Below are 13475 nucleotides of genomic sequence, written 5' to 3' on the forward strand. Positions count from 1 at the left end.
GATGCAAAAACGACCACCAAGCTATTCTGTTCAAAGGCAAACAGAGTGAGAAGTATGTGGTGGCCTTGCCATCAGGGCTTATATCTTGAAAAATTAACTTAAAACTTTCTTTCACAAGTTCAATATCACTAAGTGATTTACAAAAACACTTTCTGAAATGTGGTTACTGATGCAATGCAGGAAATTAGTTTAAATATGTCTGGTAATTGATTGATTAACATTTTGTGCACATCGTTCAAAGGAGTTCTGAAAGATGTTTCACACATCCTCTATGGGACTTACAAAAGTAAGGAGATGCTGAAGCAATAGGTCGTCGTGCGGGCGGAAGGAAACTCACGCTGGGCAATATATGGACATAAACCAGCATGGTTTCTCTCAGGATGCTTCTTGGCTTTTAGCCTTACTGTGAGTTTTAAAGGGGCAGGGAAGTTTAATGACTCTGCCAAGATTATCTGTCAGCCTTTTAACAAAAAAAGACTTCTGTCATTATCAGAATGGAAAGATATCTCTTTATTGGCATGGCAAAAAAAAAAATCAAAGATGGAAGTTGTGGAAAGTATGAGCCTTCAAATGAGTTTAGGATTTCACCTTCTAATGCCTAGTGTTATGGACCTTGGACCAATTTTATTTTTGACTGAGGACAGGAGTGAACTTACTGCGGGGGATTTGACAACTGTTAGGAGCTGTAGTGGCGCTGGGCTACTGCTAGGGAACTTTGACAGCTGTCAAAGCACATGAACCAGGCGTTGGAAGTCCGTGAGCTTCCAGAAGAGCACGTCCGTAGCTGTTAACCTCTCTTAACTAATGGAGCGAGCTGGAGGCATGCGTTAGGCAGTTTAAAAAGCCGAGCGCTCTGGTTTTGTCAGTGGATTGGACTGCAGGCAGTCAGTTGGTCTGATTGTGCTTACTCACCCGACAGCTTCAGCAAGCCACACACTGAGTTCCTTTGTTCACGGGCGCTAGGACTGCCATTAGGATCTGTATGTCAGTGTACTCACCCAGTAGTTTCAGTGATAAAAGGAAGACTGAGCTACTTTCTCCAGAGCACTGTTGTCCTGACAGCAGTTTGGGGAATTCTTTTACCCAGAATGTGTGTGGGACTGACCAGTGCCTCTCCAGTCCCCTTTCGAAGAGGACTTCATGGAACCACTCTAGCCAAGGTTTCCAAAGGTGAGGACTCGCATGACAGAAGGTCACTTATTAAACCTAAAGAGGACCTTGAAAGACTCGCGTGACAGAAGGTCATTTCGTAACCCAAAGGAGGGCTTCGGAGGTATGAACCTCGTGTGGTGACCAAGAGGTCACTGTGAAAATTCTCTGGGTGAAGAAAGTAAAAGTGGTTGTTGCCACATTTGAAACTCAACCCAGTCTCGTGGTTACCCTAACAGGGTTGAAAGTCTATAGGGACCATGGTTATCTGGATACAGCCTCAAACAAAAAGACCAGCGGGCAAGAAAACAAATAATCCCAAGCCTGGAGACAAGATCTGTGAGCTGTTCCTTGACTGACAGACTTGACGTGACTGATTTGGGGATTTTGTTTTGGGAATTTTTTTGATTTTTGGGGCATGTGAGCTTGGGCTTTCCCCCCACATTCACCATATAGAGTTGCCTTTAAGGCTTGTGTTTTGGTGTTAAGTTTATTGCATTAATTCTATTATTGTTAGTTTGTTAATAAATTTTGTGTTTAAACTTAACTCATTCATATTTTTCTGTATCTCAATTGCTGCTGGAGAGTGAAACATTAGAATGTTTAAAAGAAATCTTTCAGTACATAGTTTTGTGCAAATTTTAATCTACATTTCAATCATTCACTCAAACATTAGTGCTACTCTCTTATATTTGTTTCAAATTGTTTTTTTAAACTCAGTGACTAACATAAAATAAAGCCAATTAGGGCATTTGTGTCGGGAAAGTAATCTCAAAAATTGGTGACCAGTATTAAAGAAACAACTTTCCCTCTAACAACCAGTGGACAGGGGATCAATTCAAAAGAAGATAGTTTTAAAAGCTGCAGTGTTTGTTGGCCATAGATTCTGGAATGATTGGACTGACTGATTTATGTGCTGACATCGGCTGATGTCATCGGCTGATGACAAGACAGGAGGCTGCGATTGGCTTCGTTGTGGTCACACAGCTGGGAGAAACTTAAATTGGATGTATGAATTAAAAAAAGGATAATTTTCAAATCTGTGCATTTAAAAAAAAGGAACAAATAATTGGTAGTTATTCCAGAATTCCAACACACCCACAGCTGGCTGAATGGCCTCTTCCTGTTCTGAACCATTCTCAGTGAAAACAAATCGGGCTTAAAATAAGTCTCCGCAGAGGTTTTGTTCAGCAGTACACAGATAGCAATTGATCAAACTGAAATAAAATGTGATATCTTTGTTACATAAAGAATGGTGCATGGCATGCTGTGTTTCTCCAGTACTTTTGTGTATTGAACTACAATGGTTTCCATAATTTTCTGATAGAAACTCAACAAACTGCTTTTGATTGACTCTCATTACATTGATGAAGCAATTTCTGTATCAGATTCACATGGAAGAATGCAATTCCCTCTGCAAAGTTCCTTTAGAGCAGTGGTCCCCAACCTTTTTCTTCCCACTCTCATACCACTTTAAGTATTCTCTGTCATTGGTGCTCTGTGATTAGTAAGGGATTGCTTAAGGTGGTATGTGAGTGGGAAGGGAAGGTTGAAAATTACTGCTCTAGACCCAATTGTTACCAAAATATTTTGCTTGAGATAAATTGTCATTGGCCCATTTCCTTTGGAGTTATGAAACCATGCACATAACAAGTCAATGAGGCATGATTAAAACAGTGGTTTTCAAATTTATTTCTTCCCACCAACATCCCACCTTAACTAATCCCTTACTAATCACAGAGCACCAATGACATAGAGAATACTTAGTGGTATGTGAGTTGGAAGAAAAAGGTTGGGAACCACTGCTTTAGAGTATTGTCCGTGTTATTATGAGGTGCACCTCTGATGTTTTATCAATGCCACTCACTAAGCAGGCATGAGCAGGGAGGTACTCTCAGTACTCCCCTTCTTGGGACTCCTTCCCACAAGGGAAGAACAGATCTGTGAGCTCCCCAGACATCCTCTAACTCGATGACTTTATGCCTAATAACTATCCACCCTTGACACCCTGATTACTTCCAATTCATCAATCAACTCCTTAACTACCGTGAATACCTTCTCCAGACTCTGGGAATGAATTTCCAATTAATCAAGCTCACTAACAACTTTCCCCAGCCTCAAATTGCAGACAACATGTGACGTATGATTGCTGGCCCCAATCACCTCTGTGACAAATGCAGCCACTCCCACCTCGTACCCACCCTTGGCCATAGACTGACTGAATATTTATTTTTGTACACCAAGTCAGTTAGCAGTGTCCTGAGTGGATGTTTGCTGCACCAAACCAAAACATAGTCCAATATTATGCTTCCGTCAGCCACCACCAATCTTCAAACCATTGTATGGAATTCTTTGAGTCATGGAGAGATACAGCAGGAAAACAAATCCTTTGGCTTATCAAGTTTGCATTCTTCCAGGCAAAGAGTACTTAGGTGGGAGGCAAAAAAATTTAAAAAGCAAACTTTAGGCATCCTGAACTATTGGTTAGGTACTGGGGTTGTGGCAGAACCATATAAGTTGTCTTCTATATCTATCTAAAATGCATTCTCTACTACTGCTTGTCCACCATTCTTTAAGCAATAAATGTTAAGCTACTTGAATTAAGAAACTCTTAGTTAGTGCCTAAAAAATGAAAATTGCAAGCATTTGGTAAATGCAGTGAAAGGAACTTCCTGCGACTCTGCAACACAGTTAGCACGATGCTATTACAGTACCAATGACCCGGGTTTGAATCCAGTGCTGTCTGTAGGACAGATGTGTTCTCCCTGTGTCTTTGTGGGTTCCCTTCAGGTGCTTCAGTTTCTTCCCACCTTTGAAAAATGTATGGGGTTGTAAGTTGATCTGGGTGTATTTGAGCATCACTGGTTTAAATAGCCAGAATCGGCTTCTACTTTCCTGTAAATAACAAAAAATTTCATTTGACGTTGCCTTGGCAGCACCACAGATAAACCTGCCACCATTCATATAAAGCAGGTCTTAGATGTCAATAAAATTACTATGTGTCCTCTTTCACAGTCAATGATTTTAATTGGTGGCATAAACCCATGCAGCTCCTGCAGGAATACATCAGAAAATAATTATCAGCCTGCCACTGCTTATTTAACACGAGCACAAACCTGAAATCCGTGTCAGCGCCTGGAAAACAATGACAACTTACGAACACAGGCTTTCCATTTATTGATGTCAAAAGTGGTAGCATGTCTAATGATGTGATGCTATCTTTTCCCACTTGATAGCTTATCCGAGGAGTTCACCGAGAGAGACTGTTTACTGAAGATTCATTAGTTTATAGTCTAATTTCATCGTGTTGTATCTGTGTACATGGATTTCTTGGGAGATTATGAAAATGAAATTTTCCTTGAATGAGAACAGACATTGGATTTGCAGTGAAATTTTATTTGTGATTTTCGCATGATGCAGTTTATTATTTAATTTCAGGCAATCACTAGGAACATGCATTAATACACAATGAATGATGTATTAATATAGGATGGATAGTGAGGGGTGGGGTAGGATGGGAATGTGTGATGATAATTCTCATTGGGGCTAAAATGCTGACTGTGTTTACCCTTTAAATATTCAAGGTTCTTTTCCCACTGTTAGATTTTATACAAAGGAAATTTGGTGGGGTAGACATCTGATACTGACAGCTGTTAGTCTATCTATTGATGTAACTAGTCCTTGCCAATATTAATCCTGGAGTTGTATGGCACAGAAACGGATCCTTCAGGTCACCACATTCATGCTGTCCTTTCGACACTAATCCTATTCACCCTCGTTGTTCTGTAAAATGATAACCAAATTTTACCGACTTCAGAAACGAGCTTGCTTTCTGTTGGATTGCTGAAGTTCATTGTTTTCTTAGCCTTCTCGTACTTTGCAACACTTGAATCTGTGTTCAGAGTTGGTTTTAAAAGAATTGCTCTTCATATTGAACAAGACATTCAGCCATTAATCGAATAAAATTCAATGTAACTTTTTAAAGCTTTCTGTGCATTTTATCTTTAATCAAAGCAGAGGTAAATTGCTGAGATGTTCATTGTGGGTGTTCATTCCACAAAATAGGTACAGACTATATCTGCGTTATTGGAGATTTCAAATTGCTTCCCCTCACCTTTTGGACAAATTGATTTTATGAATTATTAAACCATGGAATGACACTTAAGTCATTTCTTTTTAAAACAAGTTCTGTTTCAACAAAACAGCACAGCTAAAAGCTCTTAATATAAAATAATAAGATTAAAATATATCTGTTGCAGTAAATTTAATACGCAGCCAATCCAATAGTTGTAACCTAATTTTAAATTTGTATAGAAAATAACTTTAATAAATTGGGAAGTAATTTCTGAGTTGCATTCCCCATTATATTAATTATTTATATCTTGATTACTGTCATAATCTTTAAAAATACTGCTCTTTTTATTCCTTCATTTGTAGAGCCCCACTCAAGTCCTGGAGTTAAGTACAATTAGTATTCCTAATGAGGAATTCTCCTTGGGGCATTGTCATAGATTGTTGATGGAGCCTGTCGCTACCTGTAAAGTCATTGCAAAAGCTTGCGTGATGCTGGATGCAAGGTTTAACTAAAACACAGTAATGAAACAATGCAAATGGAAACTCCAGGCTGTGAATTTCAACTTATTGCTCAGGTAGAAAACCAATAGGTGTTTGTTGCTTTGTGAGATTATTGCTGGGTGATGACCCTTGTGACAAACCCTTCAGCAAAGCCTGAAGATGTACCTTTTATGTTACCCTGAAGTGTTTTGCACCCATTTATATTAGCAGAGTGGAATAACTCTTGGTATGGTTCAGATCTGACTCCTGTCTGCAGTAAAGCTAATCTGTGACTTGAAAGCAAGTAGTTATTCACATAATCTACAATGTGACCCCAGTTCCGTGGAAAATCAGAAAGCAATCTGTTCATTTTAAATCAGCTTCTCAGGGATCCATTATAGGCGGCGATCTCGGTGGAACACTATTAGCATTACAACTTTAATCTGCTGATCTATACTTGAAATTTCATGGAGGCATACAGAACTGATTAGATATTTGGTTATAAATCATATTAAACAATTCTGAAGTTTTCCTTTAATGTACTATGACCGTTATCTTGACCTATTTTTCCAGAGCCCAGGAATCAAACTGTTTTGCTGAATAGATTTCAGTTATTCCTCCCAGTAATCTAGCTGGACTAAGTGGGGTTGAAGTGCAGCACATCAGCTGAACTGTGCTCCTAACCCTTAGAGCCCTTGTGGTGTCAGCACCAAGCTTCAAGGTATCCCTCAGAAAGTACTCTGGACCGGTACTCGTTACACTGATCCAAGTGTGTACCTCCGTTAGCATGTTGATCTTCCAGCAGTTGTCAAGGTTTGTCTCAGCATGCAACACGTGTGGAGCTGAGTACAGAACCCATAACCACGTTTGGCTGGTTGTTAAGCCACTGTTCTCTCATGCCCTGTGCATCAGACCTGCAAAGAAAATCCCAAACTTGGGAGATCTCACAGAAAATTTCTTGCTTTCCTTAATGATCATGTTGAAACTGTCGTGTGTGATGCAGTAGATTTTCAAGGTCCATGGATTTTTTCCCCTCTTCATGGAGAGGAGATCAAATGATAGAAAGAAGCAGGTGAGAATTAAACAAATTTAGCCCACACAGATCACATGACTGCATTCCTTGCCTACCTTGTTTTTTTCTTTTTTTAAACTGGAAGACGAGAGAAAATCTCGCACTTGGTTACCATGCCGACCTTTGCGGCTGCATCAGTGGGAGAGGGGCAACAGGTAAGCGATGATGTAACGTGGTATCTGTGTCTCCAGTTTTGCATCTCGGGACCAGCATAATGCTCGAAATACCCAGTACTGGTAAGCAGAACTGATTTTATTTTTGTTTGGCTAGCAAATGCATCTTATTTTCAATAATTATCCAGCAGGTAAACTGCTGCTGATCATGTGTTGTTGACAGTGACCTTGTTTCTGAATGAGGCAGTGATTATGTAGCAGGAAATGAGATTTGTGGTTGTCAGCATTTGCCAGGCTAAAGGCAAATTTAAAAAGCCCTTTATTGTGACCTTTGGCGTGTAGATGACCTTACCTAAACAGCACATGTATTGTTTGGAAGACCAAGACTTTTATGAGAATACAAATGATAATTTAATAAAATAAGGGACACGTTTTAAGCAAATCTCCCTCACAGCTGTTCCTACAGAATCCAACTGATATCAGTATTAAATCCCAATCCAGTTTCATAATATTTAATGCAAACAATTGGAAGGCGGAGGGACTCAGTGGGCCAGACAGCATCCACGGAGAGAAATGCTTAGTCGGTATGTCCTTTTATAGAGGAAAAAAAGGCCAATGTAAAGACAGATTTTCCGTCTTCACATTGCTGCAGTTACCTCCGTAAAAGGTTTAAAGGTGGATGGACTGCTGGTCTACACTCCAACTTCCAACTGCCATAAAATGAATGCCGCTGAAAGCGGCTGCAAAGGGGAGGGCTGATGATGTCGTGATGACACCATCAACCTGCGATCCAGGAGTGCGAATTTAAAATAAACATAAGTAATGGAGGCTCTTATGTTGCACAGTAGATCTGCTCGAGTCCACAGACTACTTGCATAGATTACCACTAGCGCTCTTCCGTCGCCATTGTCGCGTATAGGCCGCTTTCCCTTCTCAGCGTGTATGTGTGAGGTCATGGTGGTGGGCTGTACAACTCGCCCCACCTCCCTCAGCAATGGAAACTGGCTCCCGACTCAGCCGTGCATGCAGGGACTGCGGGATTCGCCTTGCAGGTCATCAACGTAAAATCACCTTTTAAAAAAAATTAAAACTTGAGACTGCTATCATGTGGGATTTCACCATTAAAAAAAATAATCTTCTCTCCATGGATGCTGCTTGACCCATTGAGTCCCCCCAGCTTCTAATTGCTTCAGATTTCGGTACCTGCAGTTTTTCTGTTTCGCTTTTATCGTTGTATTTAATGTTGCTTTCATAAAAGCAATTGCCACTTACTTGCTGAAATATATTACAAGAATTGATTGCTACTTTCATTTCACCCAGTGCCATTAAAAACACACTTTGCTGAGTAACATGAGAAGTGCTCGCTTTGGCAGCACCTTATACTAGAATTGGAACGACACAGGGAAGATTGGCATGGTCCCTGTGCAAGGATGAGACTCAAATTCGTGAAGCATTCCACATTTTAAAAAAAAAAGTGTGCTTGATGTCAAAAACCACACGTGTTGTTGACAGTGACCTTGGTTCTGGCAGGATCGATGGAAACAGAGATCGATGGTGTTTCAAGTCAAGTCCCTGCATCAGGACCTAACAATGCATTCAGTAACATTTGTGTTGTGAAAATAATATGTGTTATGCACCATCAATCACTTGGGAAACTATTGTGGAGAAACCAATAGGCTTTAATTTGCTTGAGAACATGGCTTATCCTTGATGTTCAGTTGTCCTGCACTGAGTTGCAGTGGGATGTGGAACAGTCACCTTTAAACAGGAGCCTGTGGGGAGGGGCCAATTAGGTGTGCCTGACCAGATTACAGTGGTTTACCACATTAGCTCTTCTTTCTAAAAAGATCCCTATGGGGTGAAATGGAATTTATAAAGTTACAGGTTTACAATTTGTAAGTCATAAGTTCAGCCTATTAGGTGGTCTGGTCACTTGCTGGGACCATTGCAGAACCGGCTGTGGTGCAGCAGTGATGTCCTGGACGGTCTTGGGTGCCTGTTCATATCCATCAGTATTGTGTTGGTGGGCGGGTGTTGTGCCTGATGTACCCTCCCTTGGGGTGGAGACAGGATACCAGAGGTCAGGTGCATCATCTGTGTTAAACAGTGAGGCGGGTGTGGGGTGATTAGCAGCAGTCTCCAGAGCCAAGTCCCTGATGCAAACTGTGTTCTCGTGTCTGTCTGGATATGCCACGTAGGCACATTAGGGATGGGCATGAAGAGGTGGAGCAGGACGGGCCATGGGGACATCAGCCATGATGATAGTGTGGTCCCTGTCGCAGATTTCCTGGGGAAGAAAAATGTACGTTCGTGTAGTGTTATTGACAGTGGACAACAAGGACCTGGTAAAGTGGAGGGCCTCTGGGAGTACCTCCTGCCAGCAGGAGGCTTGGAGGGCTTTGGATCCTAAGACCAGGAGGACTCCCTTCCAGGTCATAGCATTCTCCCTTTCCACTTGCCCGTTACCCCCAGGGGTTGTAACTGGTGGTCCTGCTCATGTCAATGCCTCTGGCCAACGGGTACTGGCGCAGGTCGTCACTCATAAAGGAAGGTTCCCCCATTGCTGTGGATATAACTGGGGAATCCATATAGAGTGAAGAGTCTGAGCAGGGCCTTGATGACTGTGGCAGCAGTCCTGTCCAAGCAGGCAATGGCAAATGAAATGGGAGTATTCATCAATGATGTTAAGGAAGTATACATTACGATTGGTGAAGGGCAGGGGCCCCTTAAAGGGATAAGTTTCACCCTGTCTGGCCGGTAGAAGTGCGGCTTGCCAAGTACAGACCCAGCAGTTCTTGGTCATGGTCCTGACCTCGTCAATGGAGTACGGAAGGTTGCGTGCTTTAACAAAGTGAATAAACCTGGTGACTCTGGGTTGATGGATCACTATGATGGTTTTGCAGTTGGCCCATCTGGGCGTTGGTAAAAGTCCCAAGGGAAAGGGCGTCTGGTGGCTTGTTAAGTTTCCCCAGGCGGTACAGGATGTCATAGTTATAGGTGAATCATTCTAATCTCCACCGCAGTATTTTGTCGTTTTTGATTTTGTCCCACTGCTGAATGTTGAATATTAACACGACAGCATGTTGATTTGTCAGCAAGGTGAATCTCTTACTGGCCAGGTAATGGTGCCAGTGCCCCAATAATGGCCTGGGCCTCTTTTTCAAATGAGAAGTGTTGAATCTCAGGGCCCTGCAGGGTGTGTGGAAAAAATGTGATGGGCCTGCCAGTCTGAATAAGTCTGACTCATCGCTGTCCATCTGAAAAGGGGTGAATTCATCCACAGTATGCATTGTGGCCTTGGCGATGTCGGACTTGATGCAGTTGAAGGCTGCACAAGCCTCCTCCTCCATAGAGAAGGATGCAGATTTGATATGGGGCTGGGCCTTGTCAGCATAATTGGAGACCTACTGAGCATAATAGAAAAACCCAAAGCACTTCTTCAGGGCTTTGAGGTTGTGTTGGAGGGAGAGCTCCAAGAGTGGTCGCATGCGGTCTGGGTCCAGGCCAATGATGCCATTCTCCACAACACAGCCAAAGATAGGCAGGCGGGTTGTGTGGAACACGCACTGGCCTTGTACATCAGATTAAGGACCTTGGCTGTCATGAGGAATCTCTGGAGACTGGCAGGTCATAGCCACAGTTGAAGTTATTGAGATATGGGAAAGTGGCCAGTAACTTGTACTGATCCACTATACGGTTCATCTCCTGTTGGAAGACTGAGATGCCATTCATGATGCAAAATAGAACCCATAGGAAGTGGTAGAGGTGGGCATCCACCTCCAATGCCATATACTGGTGGTCCTCTGGGAAGATGGGCAGCTGATGATAGGTTGACTTTTGTTCGATGGTCGAAAAGACCCGACACTGGGCAATTTGGTTGACCACGTCGGCGATTCATGGAAGGGGGTTTGCATCTTTTGATGGTCTGACTGTAGTCGATGACCATTCTTTTCCCCATTCTGCACTACCACTACCTGCGCTCTCCAAGCGCTATACCTCTGCTCAGATGAAGGTACCGTATCATCTGCAGTTGGGGGTGAGGTTGATGAATAGTGACGGTGGGGGGACTTTAAATGTGGAGAGCCCGCAAGTCATGCATGATGAGTGGTTTGGTTTGAAGTGTATGGCAGGGGGTTGGCTATTGAATTTTTGGTTATGAATGGTGAGGGGTGGATGGGGGGGGACGGCATTAAACAAGCCCCAACAGTACAGCAGCGCAGAGCTGTGACATCAGTCTAAAGTTGTCAGAAATAGCTCCCCGCCTTGTTAAAGTCACAATACAGAAACCCCGAACGTCCGCTGTAAACGACTTGGATGCCAAGGAGACCTTCTCTTTCACTGGTGTACTGTGAGGGAGAGGTGCTGCACTGTGTCCGGATGTATAAAACACTCTGTGCTCCTGCTATCGAACAAGGAGTTTGTCATGTGACTGTTTACATTGATATCCGTCATTGACCTGGCAAGTTGGTATGGACCATCCTGGTTGAGGATAATGTCACTGCACATCATTGCAGTAGAGGATGACGCCGTCCAAGATGGCAGCCCCTAGGATCCACTCATAGTGTTGCTGGATCTGGAAGATGGTGCCCAAGATGGCAGCCCCCATGGGTCACAAGTGGCGCTGCTGGCCCTGAGTGATGGCAGTATTACTGAAGACTGCCCTCATAGAAACATAGAAGATAGGAGCAGGAGTAGGTCATTCGACCCTTCGAGCCTGCTCCGCCATTCAACGAGATTATGGCTGATCTTAAAGTTCAGTACCCCGTCCCCGCCTTCTCTCCGTAACCTTTAATACCCTTATACTGAAGAAATAGATCTAATTCCCTCTTAAATATATTTAATGAACCTGCCTCTACAGCCCTCTGTGGCAATGAATTCCACAGATTCACCACCCTCTGGGTAAAGAAATTCCTCCTCATCTCGGTCCTAAATGGTTTGCCTATTATCCTCAAACCATGGCCCCGGGTTCTGGATTTTCCCATCATTGGAAACATCCCATCTGCATCCATTCTGTCCAGTCCTGCCAGAATTTTATATGTCTCTATGAGATCCCCTCTCAATCTTCTAAACTCCAGCGAGTACAATCCCAATTTGCGCAATCTTCCTCATGTCATTCCTGCCATTCCAGGTATCAGCCTGGTGAATTGCCTCTGCACTCCCTCCATTGCAAGAACATCCTTCCTTAGATAAGGTGACCAAAACTGCACACAATACTCCAGCTGTGGTCTCACCAAGGCCCTGTACAGCTGCAGTAAGGTATCCTTGTTCCTATACTCAAACCCTCTTGATATGAAGGCCAACATACCATTTGCTTTTTTAACCGCCTGCTGTACCTGCATGCTCGCCTTCAGAGACTGATGTACAAGTACCCCTAGGTCTCTCTGCACTTCCCCATCTCTTAATCTATTGCCATTCAAATAGTAATCTGCCCTACAGTTTGTATTACCAAAATGGATAAACTCACATTTATCCACATTGTAGTGCATTTGCCATGTATCTGCCCAGTCCCCCAATTTATCCAAATCACACTGGAGCTTCCTGACCCCCTCTTCAGTGCACACAACCCCTCCTAGCTTAATGTCGCCTGCAAATTTGGAGATATTACATCCAATCCCCTCATCTAGATCATTAATGTAAATTGTGAACAGCTGGGGTCCCAGTACAGATCCCTGTGGCACCCCACTGGTCACCGCCTGCCACTCAGAAAACAAGCCATTTATCCCAACTCTCTGTCTTCTACCTGCCAGCCAGTTCTCAATCCACATCAATACTTTTCCCCCAATCCCATGAGCCTTGATTTTGGAAGCCAGTCATTTATGCGGGACCTTATCGAAGGCCTTTTGGAAGTCCAGGTACACCACATCCACTGGCTCTCCCCCATCTATTTTACCTGTCACCATCTCAAAGAATTCCAATAGATTTGTCAAGCACGATTTACCTTTTGTAAATCCATGTTGACTCCGTCCGATCCCTTCTCTGCTAGTCATATGCTCCGCTATTACATCCTTAATAATGGATTCCATCATTTTGCCCACTACTGATGTAAGGCTCACTGGCCGATAATTCTCCGCTTTTTCTCTACCACCCTTTTTAAATAGTGGGGTAACATTAGCTATCCTCCAATCCATGGGTACTGATCCTGAATCTATCGAGTTCTGGAAAATAATTCTTAAAGCATCTGCTATCTGAATGGCCACTTCCTTGAGTACCCTAGGATGTAGATTATCAGGCCCTTGGGATTTATCTGCACGCGGCGCTGCTAGGAAGAGGTTTGGACTTGCACACTTTGGCGTAGTGACCCTTCTTTCCTCTGATGCTTGCTCAGACCACAGAAGTAGCACTTTGAAGTAGCAGATACATGGCAAATGCACTACAATGTGGATAACACTGCACCTTTGGTCGGGCCGTTACCAGAGCTGGTTGAGAGCATTGGGAGGCTTTCACAGAGCACTGCTGCTGTAATCTGGTCATTAGTGAGTGGAGTTGGGGTGGTGGTGGTGGTGGCATGTCTCAGGATGGCTGCGACTGGGGTGACCACGAGGTGGCTTCATTGTTGGACAAGTAGGCCTCCATGTTCTAGAGAGCCA

At 43.2% G+C, this 13475-nt stretch overlaps 1 protein-coding gene and 1 non-coding gene across 2 annotated transcripts in view; both read left to right on the forward strand.

Annotated features, from left to right (window-relative positions):
* The window catches only part of slc12a5a (solute carrier family 12 member 5a), a 715472-nt gene that overhangs the window by 15377 nt on the left and 686620 nt on the right, over window positions 1–13475 (forward strand). The gene's annotated exons all lie outside the window — the stretch shown is intronic.
* Window positions 8246–8353, forward strand: LOC138737817 (U6 spliceosomal RNA). The gene has a single exon (XR_011341259.1). It is a non-coding gene; the product is annotated as a U6 spliceosomal RNA (small nuclear RNA).

The sequence above is a fragment of the Narcine bancroftii genome, chromosome 6 (genome assembly GCF_036971445.1).
Source record: "Narcine bancroftii isolate sNarBan1 chromosome 6, sNarBan1.hap1, whole genome shotgun sequence".
In the NCBI taxonomy this organism is placed as follows: Eukaryota; Metazoa; Chordata; class Chondrichthyes; order Torpediniformes; family Narcinidae; genus Narcine; species Narcine bancroftii.